At 48.8% G+C, this 15,688-nt stretch overlaps 1 pseudogene; it reads left to right on the top strand.

The window, feature by feature from the left end:
- The first annotated feature begins 9,630 nt into the window (after nt 1–9,630).
- LOC124656834 lies at nt 9,631–10,517 on the top strand (annotated as a pseudogene).
- The last annotated feature ends 5,171 nt before the right edge of the window (nt 10,518–15,688 follow it).

The following is a 15,688-nucleotide window of genomic DNA, read 5'->3' on the forward strand; positions in this document are numbered from 1 at the left end:
GCTGCAAGAATCATATGATATGTACTATCACTTAGCACTTCAGCTTCACACTATTATGCAGAATAGAAAATATCTCACAAGAGATCACATATATGGGCTGCTACCTGCTACATTTTCCATGAAAAAAACAAATGAGTGAGCAAAATATATAAGCGGCAGAGTTTTCCTTTTCAGATTTTCTTCAACTCGTGTCAGGTTTGATCTAACAGTGCATGGTAAAACTAGAACGAACTAGCATCTAAAATTCATCACTAGTGCCGGCGTTACGTTAAGAAGATTCGTCGACCTGGTGGCGGCAGCCTGATCTGGTGGTGGCGGCGGTCGCCTTCGATACGGGATGGGGCTGACCTGGTGGCGGCAGCCCGATCTGGTGGTGGCGGCCGTCGCTGTCGCCGTCGATGCAGGATGGGACCGAGACCTGGTGGCGGCGTCGCTCCCCGGCGACGCAGGACCGGGCCGATGCTGTGGCGGCGGCGGCCGCCGTCGATGGAGACCGGGTGCTCGGCCCTTAGAGAATTCTCCTTAATCCAATTGTTGGGCCGAGCTGAATAGTAGCAGTAGTTTTTTCTTCATTATCTACGTTTGTCAGGCTATCGGGCCTAATCTAAATCGGGTAATCTTGATCGTTGCTTAAATCATACCTCTCAGCTTCCTAGGAGTGGTAAAAGGTACCGTAAAACAAGCCTTGAATAATACTAGTCTCATACCGTAATGGGTTCGATCTTTGGGCAGAGTATCAAACAGAGAATGTTCCTCCATTGAGTAGATCATGTTGGTATTTGGTGGTAGTATTTCACAGAAAAGAGAGAAGAAGAAGTGGAGCCCCGAGGCTTTTGTTTGCAAAGGGAACATGTGCCCTGGCCTAAGCAATAAACCATCTTCCCTCCCACACCGCCCCCAAAGTGGCAACAGATGGACCAAACTAGAGCAGCAATGAGCTGGTGACATGTCTCTGTATGTCCAAAATACTATGATATGAATGGTGCCACCAACAAGATGATATACAATGTCGACAAGAGACAAGAGCTAGATGAGAAAACTGATCCCGACTGAAACCTTACCTAAATTTGCAATGATGGAGTCGTTAAGAACTCATAGGGTCCAACCTATCACACAAGCATGTGGCAGTATCAAATCAGCCGCTTAATTGCCAAAGGCCCAAAAGCTAGCAATGCTTTGTGTATTTTGTTGTTAAACAGGGACTCCTATGCAGTACGTCTTTTCTTCCTCTCAAAACCTAGTAGCTGTTACTGTCAGCTCCTATATCAACTGGTGCACAACTCTATTTTTTTGTTGTACTTGCATCTGAATAGTTGCATGGTAGATGGTACCACATGCTTGGGTTGGAATTGGATTATTGTTTTGTGTAAATAAACAAATGATGTATAAGGTGAACTTTAGGGAAAATACATTCAACAAGAAGTCCGCCCGACAACAATAATATCCTTTTTCGTTTCATGTATCCATCGATCGCACAATTTCGATGGTGCATGCAACCATAGCTACCTACACGGCCGGTGCTGGTCTAGGTCTACCATCCCTCCGAGAATGTGTTTCAACAAGTACCATCTTTTATAACTGATCCTTAAATGTTGGTTTAGTTTAGTTCTGATCCTTCAAATATCAGACATGCATGGTTGTCCCATGGGGAAAACTCTCATTTGCAATTAGTTGCGGAATATCCCCTCTCGTCCCATGGTCTCTGCAGAAGTGGCATGAAGGAATACGTGTCGCACGCCGAGGATGGAAGACAACGAAAGAACAACCAGACACTAAAGAAAGGTATTGTTTGATAAGAGGTATTAGAAGAGACATTTTTATTTTGCATTTTAAACGAAAACTTATGCAAAATGTATTGCCCAAGACGATTTCAAAAGGAAAAAAGATAGAACTTTTGAAACCAGAGAACCATATTATTCCAAAATCTGACCGAAAATGACACACAATTCTTCTGCATGTTCTAAAAAAAGTTAGAAGTCTACAAAAAAAAATTGACATACGAGAAAACCACAAATAGTTTACACACATTCGCAGAAACCCCTACTATGTTCCGAGCAAGCATGTTGGTACCGTGGTCATCATGGCATCTTAGGTCTCTCAAGAGTCCACGATCTGATTCTGATTCCTGGGAATGCCAGGTAATGGCACACGGAACTTAGGACTGAATAACGACGACTTCGGAGGTGCAGTATATTATAGGGCGCATCGGGCCAAAGTTAAACATATACAGGAAGATGGTTCTAACACGAAATATTTTCATCTTGTTGCAAATGGCAAACATAGAAAGAAAAAGATTTTTTCAATTAGAGCAAGAGGAAGTCACGATAGTAGGCAATGATAACTTAAAGGTTTATATTACTGAATATTATAAAAAGTTGTTCAGGGAACCTGAAAATAATTCATTCTCTATGATGGAGAATCATGTGTTGGATATCCCACAATTAACAACTGAAGAAAATACCATTCTTACGGCACCTTTCACGGAGGAGGAAGTCTTTGAGGCTATCTCCCAAATGAAACATAATAAGGCCCCTGGACCTGATGGTTTTCCCGCGGAATTTTATCAGAATTGCTAGAATATATTCAAAAATGATTTAATGGCTTTGTTCACACATTTGCATAGTGGATATTTGCCCCTATATAAGCTGAACTTTGGAGTCATTACATTATTACCCAAGAAGGAAAATGCGATTCAAATTTAACAATATAGACCTATTTGCCTACTAAATGTCAGCTTCAAATTTTTTACTAAGGTAGTTACAATTCGCATTTCCAGGATTGTTCAGAAAGTAATTAGACCAACACAGACAACCTTTATGCATGGGCGCCACATACTTGAGGGTGTGGTAGTCCTTCACGAAACTATTCACGAAATGCATCGGAAAAAATTAGATGGGGTTCTTTTAAAAATTGATTTTGAAAAAGCATACGATAAAGTTAAGTGTCCATTTTTTACAACAAGTGCTAAGGATGAAAGGTTTTGACCCTAAATGGTGTGATTTGATCAAAAAATTCGTTCAAGGGGGTAGTGTGGGTATTAAAGTTAATGATGATATTGGACACAATTTTCAAACAAGAAAAAAGATTGAGGCAAGGTGATCCTTTCTCTCCGATTCTTTTCAATATTGTTGCAGATGTACTTGTGATACTGATTGCACGGGCTAGGGAGGAGGGCCAAGTTGGGAGCCTCATTCCTCATTTAGTTGATGGGGGGGGGGTATCGATACTCCAATATGCCGATGATACGATATTGTTTTTCGGAGCATGACATCCACAAAGCAATTAATATGAAACTTATACTATCAATGTTTGAACAATTGTCCGGTCTAAAAATAAATTTTCATAAGAGTGAGATCTTCTGTTTTGGAAAGGCTAAAGACATGGAAATACAATACAGACAAATTTTTGGTTGTGAGGTTGGAACCTTGCCAATTAAATATCTGGGAATACCGGTACACTTTAGAAAACTCAGAAATATAGAATGGAATCAAATTGAGAGTCAATTTGGAGCAAAACTTGGAACTTGGCGGAGCAAATTACTTTCTTACGAAGACAGATTAACCTTAATTAACTCGGTCTTAACCAGCCTACCAATGTTTATGTTGTCGTTTTTGGAGATTCCTGTAGGGGTCAGAAAACAATTAGATTTTTATCGGTCTAGTTTCTTCTGGCAAACCGATGAGACAAAGAAAAAATATAGGCTCACAAGGTGGAACATGGTATGTAGACCTAAAGACCAAGGAGGGTTGGGAATTGAAGTTTTGGAACTAAAAAATAAGTGTCTATTAAGTAAGTGGTTGTTTAAGATTCTTACTGAGGAAGGAATGTGGCAACAACTTATTACTAATAAATATGTAAAGAATAAGACACTAGCACAAGTGGAAGCTAAACCCTCTAATTATCCATTTTGGAAAGGTCTAATGCATGTGAAAGATGATTTTTTTTAAAGGGGAGCCTTTAAATTGGGGAATGGAGAAGATATTCGGTTTTGGGAAGATGTATGGCTTGGGGATACGACGCTAGCGCAGCAGTATCCAGCCCTATACAATATTGTACAAACAAAGCATGTTAGAGTGTCCATTGTGTTGGCACATAACCCACTAAATATCGCGTTTAGAAGGGCGTTTAACGATTATAAATGGAACCAATGGATAAATCTGTGTGAACGGTTAATGACGGTACTATTGACGAACTCTCCGGATATATTTGTTTGGAAACTTAATGAGTCCGGCATTTATTCTGTCAAATCATTGTATCTTGATCTAATGAATGGTCACACTCCCTTTCTAAGAAAATACTTGTGGAAATTGAAGATTCCATTAAAAATTTAAAAATTTATGTGGTTCCTAAATAGTAAAGTGTTGCTCACGAAGGACAATTTGGCGAAACGTAAATGGAATGGTTGTCAGAAATGTTGTTTTGGTAATGAATCAGAAACTATCCATCACTTATTCTTAACATGCCCTTTTGCTAGAATTATTTGGCGTATCATATATTGTACCTTTAATATATCTCCTCCTGCTAATATTACAAATATGTTTGGAAATTGGCTAAATGGAGTTAAAAAGTGGGATAAGAACAAGATACGGATTGGCATATCTGCTATATGTTGGTCTATATGGACAAGTCCAAATGATCTTATTTTTAACAGATAAAAGGGAACCAATTTTTTGCAGGTTATAAGACGGACGGCTTACTGGATACAACAATGGGCGTTCCTTCTCCCGGAAGATCAGCGGGAGATTATGGATACTGGATGCAACCGTCTGCCGACGGTTACTCAGGACTTCTTTTTCCAGGCTACTGGGTGGCGACACACTAGTAGGATACAAAATGGATAGTTCTGTATGCTTCTGTTTCTTTCGATGGTTGATACATGTCTCAACCCTCTCTGATCCGTGATGTAAAACCTTTGAACTACAAACGTTTTAAATAAATGAAAAGACGTGTGCATCAATCTGATGCAGAGGTCTGGACTATGCCCCATTTGGAAAAAAAAATGATGTCATCTCACTTCCAAGCTATGCTACAGTAATGTGCAAGGAAGGCAAGAAATTGTCGCCGTATATATTCAGTCTCAGGATGCTTTCACAAAGGAAAAAGTCTATTTCAAATCCTGAATTTGTAGAGGTTCGACGAAATGAACCCCAAACTTCAAATCCCGGTCGTTTGTACCCTGAACTACTAATTCCCGGTCTAAATTGAACCCTGAAGCGGTTTGACCAACTTGACCAATGCCACGTAGGCACAAATTAACAAAAGAAATCCTACATAATCGTCCAATTTAATTTTGTGGTCCTTGGCTTTCTATTTCTTGTCCCATGGCGCACCCTCTGCTTCTCCGTGCGTCGGCCGCCCCTCGCGACGCGCCCACTGCTGGTGACCGATGCTGGCCTGTCTCACTGCTCGTTTTCTACGGAAGAATAGCTAGATCGAGATTGCAGCCGGAAGCAAGTAGTAGAAGATAGACATCAGAATCAAGAATTTGATTAATCAGATTGAAGAATTTGTAGCATTTTCAGGAGATGTACTGCCGTGACACGCACATATTGCAGCTAGCGAATCGATGCAATTGATCTAGCTAGTGCTTCTTGCACATCATGAGTAAGGAGGCAATCGATTTGATTGCAAGTGCAACTAGCACACAACTCACAGACACGAGAACTAGCTGGATCGTACTAGGCGGCGGGGAAGTGCTCTTCTTGGGCTCCTGCAGGCGCTCGACAGGGACGCCACCAGCCGATGAGGCCGTGCGAGCTGGCCAGACCGAAGGAGGCAGCGACGGCATGCGAGCCTCCGGCCATCGGTGACGGCTTCAACGCCACAACTCCTTCACCTCTCCTTGCATGTCCCCCTCCCAATCTCGTACGCCTCCGACCAGAGCGCGCAGGCCGGCGACCCTTGTTCCTTCCCATGCTGCCGACCCCTGTCCCTCCTCACTCCCCATGCCGGCTGTTCCTGTCTTTTTTAATGGGTGGAGAAAGAAGAATAGATAAAGAAGAAGAATCTGACCTGCAGGACTATCTAGTCAGTGACACAAAGGTATTGTCGGCCGGGATTAGTACTGTTCCTGGTTCCCCAAACAGCACCAGGGTTTGAATTAGACCGGGATTCCATAGTTTAGGGTGCAAACGACAGGGATTTAGAGTTTAGGGTTCATTTCCCTGAATGTCTATGAATTCAGGGTTTAAAATATGGTTGGTTTCTGTACAAGATGCACGGCTATAAATTAGTGTAGCCGATGTTCCCGTGGCGCACGCACGCATTTCATTTAGAAAAGCAGCACGGCAAGCACTGAGCATTGAATAATACTAGTCTCATACCGTAATGGGTTCGATCTTTGGGCAGAGTATCAAGCAGAGAATGTTGCTTAATTAAGTAGATCATGCGTATTATGTGGTAGTAGTATTTCACAAAAAAAAGGAGAGCAAGTGGATCCCGGAGGCAATAAACCATCTGCCCTCCCACACCGCCCAGAGTGGCAGCCGATGGACCAAACTAGAGCAGTGGTGAGCTGGTGACATGTCTCTTTGTATGCCCAGAATACTATCATATTTTTTGAATAACAAGAGGAGAACTGTTATATTCATCGCAATAGAGGAGAAGGTCAAGACGACCGGTTGATCCAGTTTATAAGGAAAACCGGGTCCAAAAACCGTACAGATCGACCCTGTTTTTGAGGAAAAAAAGGGCCAGAAAACCGCACAAACAACATAGCCTCGTCGCCCACACGACACAAAGCCACCATTGCACAAAAAAAAAACTCATCCGTGCCTGGAGCCGCCGCTCCAGCTTCCCCTGCTCAGTCATGAGCCGCAACGCCGCACGGACTAGATGCCTCGTAGCCCAAACTACACAAGACGATCATCCGCAGACCACGAACATCGCGCCAAAAGATCCGGGGCCGCCGCCCCGACGTGCTAGCCAGACCGACCTTCCGATCACGTCGACCGGGCCGACGGGCTTGCTACCCACGTAACACAAGCACGCCACCCTTGCCTTGCTAGACCACAACCACACCCCATATGCCTGTAGCTGCAAGGCTATTCGAGGCCGCCACCTCGACGCACCATCCACCGTCCGAAGCCGCTGCCCCGGCGTCCACCATCTTCGGCTGCAAGGCAACCATGCCTAGTTGACGCAAACCTGCCACACCACAAGTGTCGAGGCCTCCAAAGGCGGCGCCTTCAAGAAGGTAGCGACATAGATGTCGCCGTCGCCCGCTCCCGGGGAGCTGAGTGCTCCCGAGGAGCTGAGGTTTTCACCCGGAGACCACCAGACACCCGCGACGACAGGAGATGTAGCTCACGAGGACGCCTTCAAGAAGGAGAACGGCACCCACGGGTACCGCCGTCATCGGCACCTACTCAGAATAGGTGCAAAGCTTTCGCCTGGCATGCCATCTCCGCCATCGAGCCCCGCTTGAAGCTCGGGTAAAAGGAGCGCAACCAACAGAGCATGGGACCTTGCCGCCGACCACCCGACACCCACACCCGACGCAGCAGCCAGAAGCAGCACCTCACTCCGCAGCCAACAGCTGCCGGAGCGCCAGATTTGGACGGGAGCCGTCGAATATTCGGTCACCAGTCGCCACACCATCGAGGAACAGCGCCATGGGCCCGTAGAAGCCCAGATCGGCCCTGCCCGCAGCGACCCCCGCGCCTCCTCCGCGCCAAGGACCTCTCAGGCCGCCAGCGCGCTTGCGTAGAACCAAGCCAGACCGCCGGTCGCGACCGCCTCAACCCGAGGCCGTGACCCTCGGCGCCCGCTCAGAAGCCATCCACTCGTTTGAGCGCGAAGGACCCGCCCCGACGCTCGCTTGAGCGCGGCCAGCCTCAACCGCACCAGCGCTCGCTTGAGCGCGGCCGGCCAAGAAGCAGCAGCGGGAGGCTCGCGCCGCCCTGCGCCAAAGCCAGGCGTCGGCCCGTGCCGCCGGTTGACGAAGCTGCCCCGCGCAGCCCGCCTATAGAGCGGGGAAAGGAGATCCCGCCGCCGCGCGAGCTTTGCCCGGCGACGGTTGCCGGCGGCGGCGGGGGATGGGGTTGGAGGCGGAGCTTTTCCTGGCGGCTGGGGTTAGCACCCAGGTCGCCCGCGGGGAGCGACCGAGGCGCTTCAATTCTCACTTTTTTTTTCCAGAATACTATCATATGAATGGTGCCACTAGGATAGATATACAATGTCGACAAGAGACAAGAGCTAGCCGAAAAAATAATAAGACAAAAGCCTTGCCTAAATTTGCAATGATGGAGTCGTTAAGAACTCATAGGTCCAACCTATTGCACAGGCATGTGGCAGTATCAAATCAGTCGCTTAAGTGCCAAGGCTAGGAATGCTTTGTGTATTTGGTTCTTAAACAGGGACTCCTATATGGACGCATAATTACTTTGTTTTTCCTCTCCAAAGTCAAAACCTGGACGTCGTTGTCCTACCCCGGTATCTAGAGACACACGAATATGTTTTGCTGGGTTACTTTTTTTTTTTTTTGAAATAGGGGTTGAGACCCGTTCTCTGCGCGCATAGATGCATAAGATTTTTATTTAGATTTTATCTCGAGCAGCCGTCATGCTCCTGCTGCTCCCATGAGCTGGTGTTATTGTTGGATGGTTCTTCTCTCGGCGTGTTGGGAGGAGTGTCCTTCTTCCTCGTGTTGTCTTCATGTGGTGCGGCAACTGCCCAAGCAGTGGCGGAGCCAGAACTTAAAGTCTGTGTTGTCTTTTTAAATCTGTGATGTCAAATACATATACTCCTACTGATTCATATTAATTTACTCCAATATTGATGTATCTAGAACTAAAATATGTCTAGATACATTCATATTAGAGTCAATTAATATGAACCGGAGGGAGTATGAGAATGGATTTTGTACACACAAGTATGGGTAAGGATGCTATCATGTCCATACATTGCTGTTGGAGATCCGTGCTGCAAATGCCTAGATTGTTTCCACTAGTATAGTCACTTCATCCTGTACCTTTGACCAAACTCCTGCATACTGTACGCCATAGGTACATAGCCTCTCTGCCTAGGCGACTCTATCTCTCTCGAACAAGACCAGACCACCCTGGCCACGCCTCTGTCCTCTCTCTCTCTCTGTCTCTCTCTCTCTCTCGTCCGGCTGAACTTGGCTCCCCCTTTCCCGACGCGGATGCAGCCGTCGCCGTGGCTTCCCCAGAAGGTGCTGCCGCGTGACCTCTAAAATGGTGCTGCCGGATCGGAGCCAGGTCCATTAATGTCGCTGCTGGGTACAACTCCTCTATGGCATCCCCGTCTCCGCTCCCGAGGGCTGAACACCAGCCAACCCGTACCACCACCACCTCCCCAGAAGGTGCCGCCGCCGTGAACTCTGAAAAGGTGATGCCGGATAAGGTCTATCAATGCCGCACTACCGGGTACAGCTCCTCTACGTCGTCCCCATCTCCGGCTCTCCGCTCCCAGGGCCTAAACACCATCGACAGCTCCGGTAGGTCGAGATGCGGTCAGCGCCTGCTCCTTCCTGCCTGTCGCAGTGGAGGTGGAGTGCATGAGCTGCCGATAAACGGCAACTGAGCTGTCGATGCACTGCCGACGCACTTTACGGACTCCACCATTGGTTGCATCGGGGACGGCGCGCAGCAGCGTGGTGACGCCACCATGCGCGCACACGGCCCACTTGTTGTCCGAGTTCTCCGTCAGCTCACGCAGGCGAAGCGTGAGGCGGCGGAGAAGGAGCGCAAGGGGTGGTCCGTCACGGTGCGCAACCTGTGGCGCTGGCCTGCTGGCCTCCATGGTGACGCCGTTCGTGGCATCCCCAGGACGGACCGCGTGAGCCGGTCCAACCCAGGCGCGTGGCTCATCCTCCGGTCCGCGGGCGACGGCGCGTGGGAGCCTTGGGACGCCACGAGTGCTGGCGCGAGCGCGGCAGGCCGGCTCGTCCGACAGTCTCGGCTACCGTTTCGACCTCCTCATCCCCGGCGTGGATCACTCCATCCCCATCGCGGATGCCACCATCGGCGCGTCCAAGGGCGGCAAGCTCGCGCTCGACCTGACTGCCCCTGAGCTAGAGCGCCCCCAAGGGCTGCAGCCCTCGCGGCAGCGGCGACTTCAGCCAGTGGCCACCGGGCAGCTACGGCGGGTTCGGGATGTCAGAAGCGGTACAAGGCGAAGGCCGATGCAGCAAGCCCATGGTGGTAGTCGGAGTGGCGCACGTCGGGTGCGCCGAGGACGCAGCGGCGTGCGTAGCGCTGGTGGCGGCCATGGACCTGAGCATGGACTCGTCGAGTCGTCGACACGCACGCAGGCATATCTCCGGTGACCTCCGGCCGGGACATGTCGAGAGCGACGACACGCACGCATGCCTCGTCTTCGGACATGAGATCGCAGATGGTGGCCAGCGCCTGGGATCGCTGGACGGTAGAGATCGAGCTTGGCGCGGTGGAGAGCTGAGAGAGACAAGGAGAGTGCCTACATGGCTACATGCATCTACAGGGGAGACAAGAGAGAGTGCCTACATGCAGCTACGGAGAGACTGCAATGAATAGCTTTACAGAGAGACACGTCTGAATCACTAGGCAATGAATAGCTTTACAGATAGCTCGGGTACCCATCCGTGCGTGTACAAATGCATTTCCGTACATATATTTTATACATATTTTGATTATTTTTTTGCAAGATTAATACCTACATACAAAGAAATTTGCAAAAAGCTGTGTGGTCAATTGACCACACTGCTCTCAATGTGGCTCCGCCACTGTGCCCAAGGCTGAGACTTTGACAGGTTACGCTGCCTCCCAACTCCATTTTGCTGGTGAGATGGGTGGCCTCGGCGTAGTATTGGCGTGGTCACCGCGTCGGGGGTGTGTGGGCTAGTGGAGGCGCGGGCCGGCTCATTCCCGTTACACGAGGTGGTATTCCGAAATTTCCAAGCGAAAGTTTACCCGGTTCTTGCCGGCCGGCGGCAGCGCATACAAGCGTTGCTTTATCGTTGGAGGCTCCGTTGTGGAGTCTTCCACAACCTCTTAGCCCTGGATCAAGTTCTTCAGGTGAAATCCTAAACCTAGGGAGTCGGGCTAGTAGCATCGCCCCCTTCTTAGGAACGTCACCTTGAAGATCTTGCTCCCTTCTGCGGGCTCTTGGTGGGTTGGACGCGCACTGCCTTGCTGTCGGCCTGATGGCTAACCGGCGATACAGGATGTTGTCTCTTTGTGCCAAGTCATCTGCTTGGCATAGGCTAATATGGGCTTCATGGTGGCTTTCGTAAGGTTTGCGAGGATGTTGGAGTCACCGCTGTGCGATGATGACGATCCTTAGAGGCAACGTCCATGACAACTTTTGCCTCGTTTTTGCGTGTAGCTTGTGTCGGTAGCAAGGGTTGTTGTTTATGTTGGCGACGATCGTCTTGTTTATCTTGCGTGTAGCTTGTGTCGGTAGCAAGGGCTTTTTCGGACCTGCCCCGAAACCCAACCCGACCCGACGAATGCCCAGGTGTACCAAACTACCAATCACACAGAACCGGGATGAACTACAGCAGATCAGCAAAATGGAGAAGGAAAGTTCATGGACCAAACGATGCAAGAAACAAAAAACTTCCCCCGGGGTCCCGTTACTGTACTAGCACTGTCACTGCTGTACTACACTAACTAGGCATCAAACAGCTGCTGCAGAGTGCAGACACCGGCCTCTCAGGAAAACAGGTGGGACGACAGCGCCCTGACCGGCTGTCTTTACTGCGGCGCCAGATTCGCTGACGCTATGCGCCAAGTCGCAATGTTGACTCACTCCTCCTTTTCACACGTACGTTGGGTCAATTCTTCTCCTGTCCTCTTGTCGGTCGAAAAAGTCCGTGCCTTTGGCGGGGCAGCAGCGAGTACTCGCGGCTCTGGGCATTGGGGCGTTTTTGCCCGCGCACCTCCGGTGGTCGAGCAGGAGGACGCCAACAAGCTCCGCCATACACAGTGGTGCGTTGGCCATGTGATGAAGAATTGAAGATGGTCAAATTCCAGGCGGCCACGGTCGGTACCATGGTCCATCTAAATGACTGGTTGCAATTAGGGTGGAAACAGATTGATGCAGATCAGACAGCGAAAAGCTCTTTTGGATCATGGGCACCAGTGATCTCAGTGTATTAAAAAATTCGAAAATTGTATTTATATATTCCAAAAAATTATGTAGTAAAATTCTAAAAGTAGCCAATGATGTATTCCACTAACGTATAAAATCTCAATTACAAATATTTTGTTTTCTGAGCTCCACAAAAATAACAAATACTGAATTGTTTTTGAGATTTGAATCACTATACTCAGATCCACATATTTGTTATTTTTGTGCAGCCCGAAATACACATTATTTTGAGTTGAAAATTTACACGTTTGTGGGATACAATACTGACTACATCATGATTTATTTTCAAATTTTTCTAAAACTTAAAAATATGATTTTTAATTATTTTTCTGAAAAGGGATCACTGGAGCTCATGTGCACCAAATCTCTGTCCATCAGACAGTCCCTTCTCATATCTATTTTCATATTTTTTAAATGAACATGAATTGGATGCAGATGTCGCCAAATATGAATTTGGAATTGTTGCGGTCAGAAACCCACCGGCGAGCAGCGACGGGCAACACTGTAGAGCCGGGAACAACTTAGGGCTGCGGCTGGCCCTGGTCCCTCCGAGCGACGGCCCGCAAAGCCTCTGGTACGCACGTCCGATGCTGGTGCAAGGGCGTGCCACCCGACCTATACCCGGTCGGGAAGGTGATGGAGATGCCTCGCTTAGTTTCTGCATGGCATACACGTAAACATTAAATACGAGCCTCGATCGGCTCTCGGGTTATCCCGTGAATCGGCTCAAGGAGCCGATCCACCCATGATTCGTACGAGGTGCACGAATATATGGTGGTCCTGCTTGATCAAGATAAAGCTAAAGCGATCTACGACGATTTAGGGTTTTCACCGCATAATCGGATCATCCTACTCACGATTGGGCCTCGCGGTCACGTACGGTGATCGTAAGCCGATCCTAGACAAGGCCTAAAAACCAACACGAGGTTGATCCTCGGAACATCCTGTCTAGGGCTAGCAAACGACACCCTACGCGTCGCTGGATCCTTCAACCCTTTGTAAGGCCTAACTATTGCGAGATATTAAACTAATCCTTGAAGAACAAGGAGCAACCGTAACGGATCGGATCTACTAAATAATGATCAAGCGGGTGCCGCCCTACACCTAAGATAGGTGTAAGGGCGGCTAGATGTATAAGGGTTACACTACGACAGCATATGATACGAAGAACAATGCTAACCCTAACACATCTAAGATAACTACGTTGCTCGCCATCAAAAAGGCTTCAGTACGAGCAACGCATGAACAACGAAATAAGCTTGTGCTGCCTAGATCGCAAGATGCGATCTAGGCAGCATGATGCTTACCGAAAGAAACCCTCGAGACGAAGGAGTTGGCGATGCGCCGAGATTGATTTGTGGTGAACGTTGGTTGTTGTTTATTTCATAAACCCTAGATACATATTTATAGTCCATGGGACTTTCTAACGTGGGAATAATCCCCACCGTGCACGAGACAAACTCTACCTAACCGACACGTATCCTACTATATTACAGATACACGGGCCAACTAGCCCAAACTTTGCATAACAGGCCGATTCACGTATTTCTTCCATGTATATTCTTCAAATCCATCTTGATCGCGGCCCACCACTGACTCGGTCAAATTCTGGTGATAACACATCCCCCCCCTGGTTTTGGAATTGATAATTCCAAAATCACTCTGCTTTTTCTTCGTCGGGTCATGTCGTGGCAGAACCGTCGCAGTATCCTTCATCATGATGCCTTGCCTTCTCCACTTCTCCGCGTGACTCGGCAGCTTTTTTTCTTTTTAGGCACCACTTCCTCGGAAACTCGCTCGTGGCATTGAATTTCCACTATATCCCCTTTTATTTAACCGCTCCGAACAGTTCACTTCCGCATCCCCTTCGCATTAGCACTCCAAAAGCCCTCCTGCGCCACCATGTCTTCTTCCTCCTCTGCTTCATCGGATCTTTCCACCCAGTCCTCCTCTTCCCGCGAGCCGACGCCGGAGCCGAACCAGGAGGAGGTCCACGCGGCGAACACCCGCCGCGCCATTGAAGCCGGGGAGGAGTCTAGCCACGACTTCTCCGTCTGGTCTGAGGACGACAAGTCCTTGACCGACGGGGAAAGTGACCTCCGCTTCCTTGCCGACGGGGAAACGGAGGAGGAGAGCGATGACGATCGCTTCTCCTGCGATGACTTCACCTCCCCCGAGGAGGAGGAGGAGGAGAAGGAGGAGGAAGAGGAGGAGGACGACACCTCCTCCGACGAGCCGCCGGCCAAGCGGTTACGCCCCTGGCCGGGAACCTCGGCGACTTCGACGGCCGACGACGGCGACGCCGACGAGGAGGATGAGGACAATGAGGGCCCGGCCGGCGGCCACCGGAGCGGCCGACGACGAGCCCGCCGGGAGTAGCGCCGACAGCGGCGACGACGGTGACGACGAGGGCAGCGACGGCCCATAGATTAGGACCATTAGCATAGGATCAGTAGTAGTAGACGGGGCAATGTATCCCCTAGTACTCCCTTTTGAGAGCAATCAGCCCTTTATGTAAGAAATCTTGCTTATCAATGAAGAATTTTCCCAATTTGATTTTGCCGATTTCCCTTGAGTCAATTTAGCCGATTTTCCCTCATACTGATTTTGCCGGTTTGTCCCCTTAGCCAATGCTTGACGAGTCGATAGCAACGCATCGGTCCTTTACAATCCATCCTTCAATGCTTCAACTGATGACCTTGAGATCTGGTGGATAATGTAGAGTCTTCAAGAGAGCCTTTGAATTCTTCCAACCAGGCCCAATGGTCTTCTTCAAACACTCATCATTTTGTGAAGAAGGTTGCGACGAAGGATCAGCCGATGGTACCCCAATCGGCTCCTAAACAAAGCATCTACCAGGCCTGCTGCCCCCCGAGCCTTACTCAAGGCGAGAATATCGGTGAGGATGCACCAAAGCCGATCACCTTTCTTCCCTCGAAAGCCGATATATTTCCTCTGACAGCATTGCTGAACTAGCACAAAGGGTTGAAAATCCTCGACAAGAAGGTTCAGGCACCAGAATCGGCTCAAGGCAGCTGAGGAAGCTCTCATTGTTTTACTCCCTCGAGGAAGCAGAAGGCCCCACAGCTGAACTGGACTTGGTGAAGATCCGCGCTTTGAACACATAGGCAATAGATCCTGCGTAATTATACTAGAGTCGATGGTTGTGCATCGGCTTTGTCTCTTAGTTCTAAAGTCGATGTCCTTGCATCGGTGCGTAGATCGTGATGCTGATTTTTTTTTTACTGGCCAATTTTTTCTAATCGGCCCCCAATGTTTCACTGCACACATGTTCTTCTGCACATGTTCATCTGATTAGGTGCCCCCGAGCCGAATCTGTCAGGGAACTGCAGATATCGGCTCTGTAATTTAGCCAAGGCACCGTATTTGCACGTCGGCTTCGGTAGGACCACTGTTGATTTTCCCTGACTCATCAGCCGACGTAAACCGCTGCTGTTGTGGGTATACTTCATGGGTGTACCATCGACAGTGCCTAGATCCGGCAAGCCCGGGTGGCCCACAGACGGTGATGAGGCATGTGGCCCATCGGGCGGCCCAGTTGCTGTTGATCACGAAGGAGGAAGTCCAGCCC

The sequence above is a fragment of the Lolium rigidum genome, chromosome 5, assembly GCF_022539505.1.
Source record: "Lolium rigidum isolate FL_2022 chromosome 5, APGP_CSIRO_Lrig_0.1, whole genome shotgun sequence".
NCBI classification, from domain to species: domain Eukaryota; kingdom Viridiplantae; phylum Streptophyta; class Magnoliopsida; order Poales; family Poaceae; genus Lolium; species Lolium rigidum.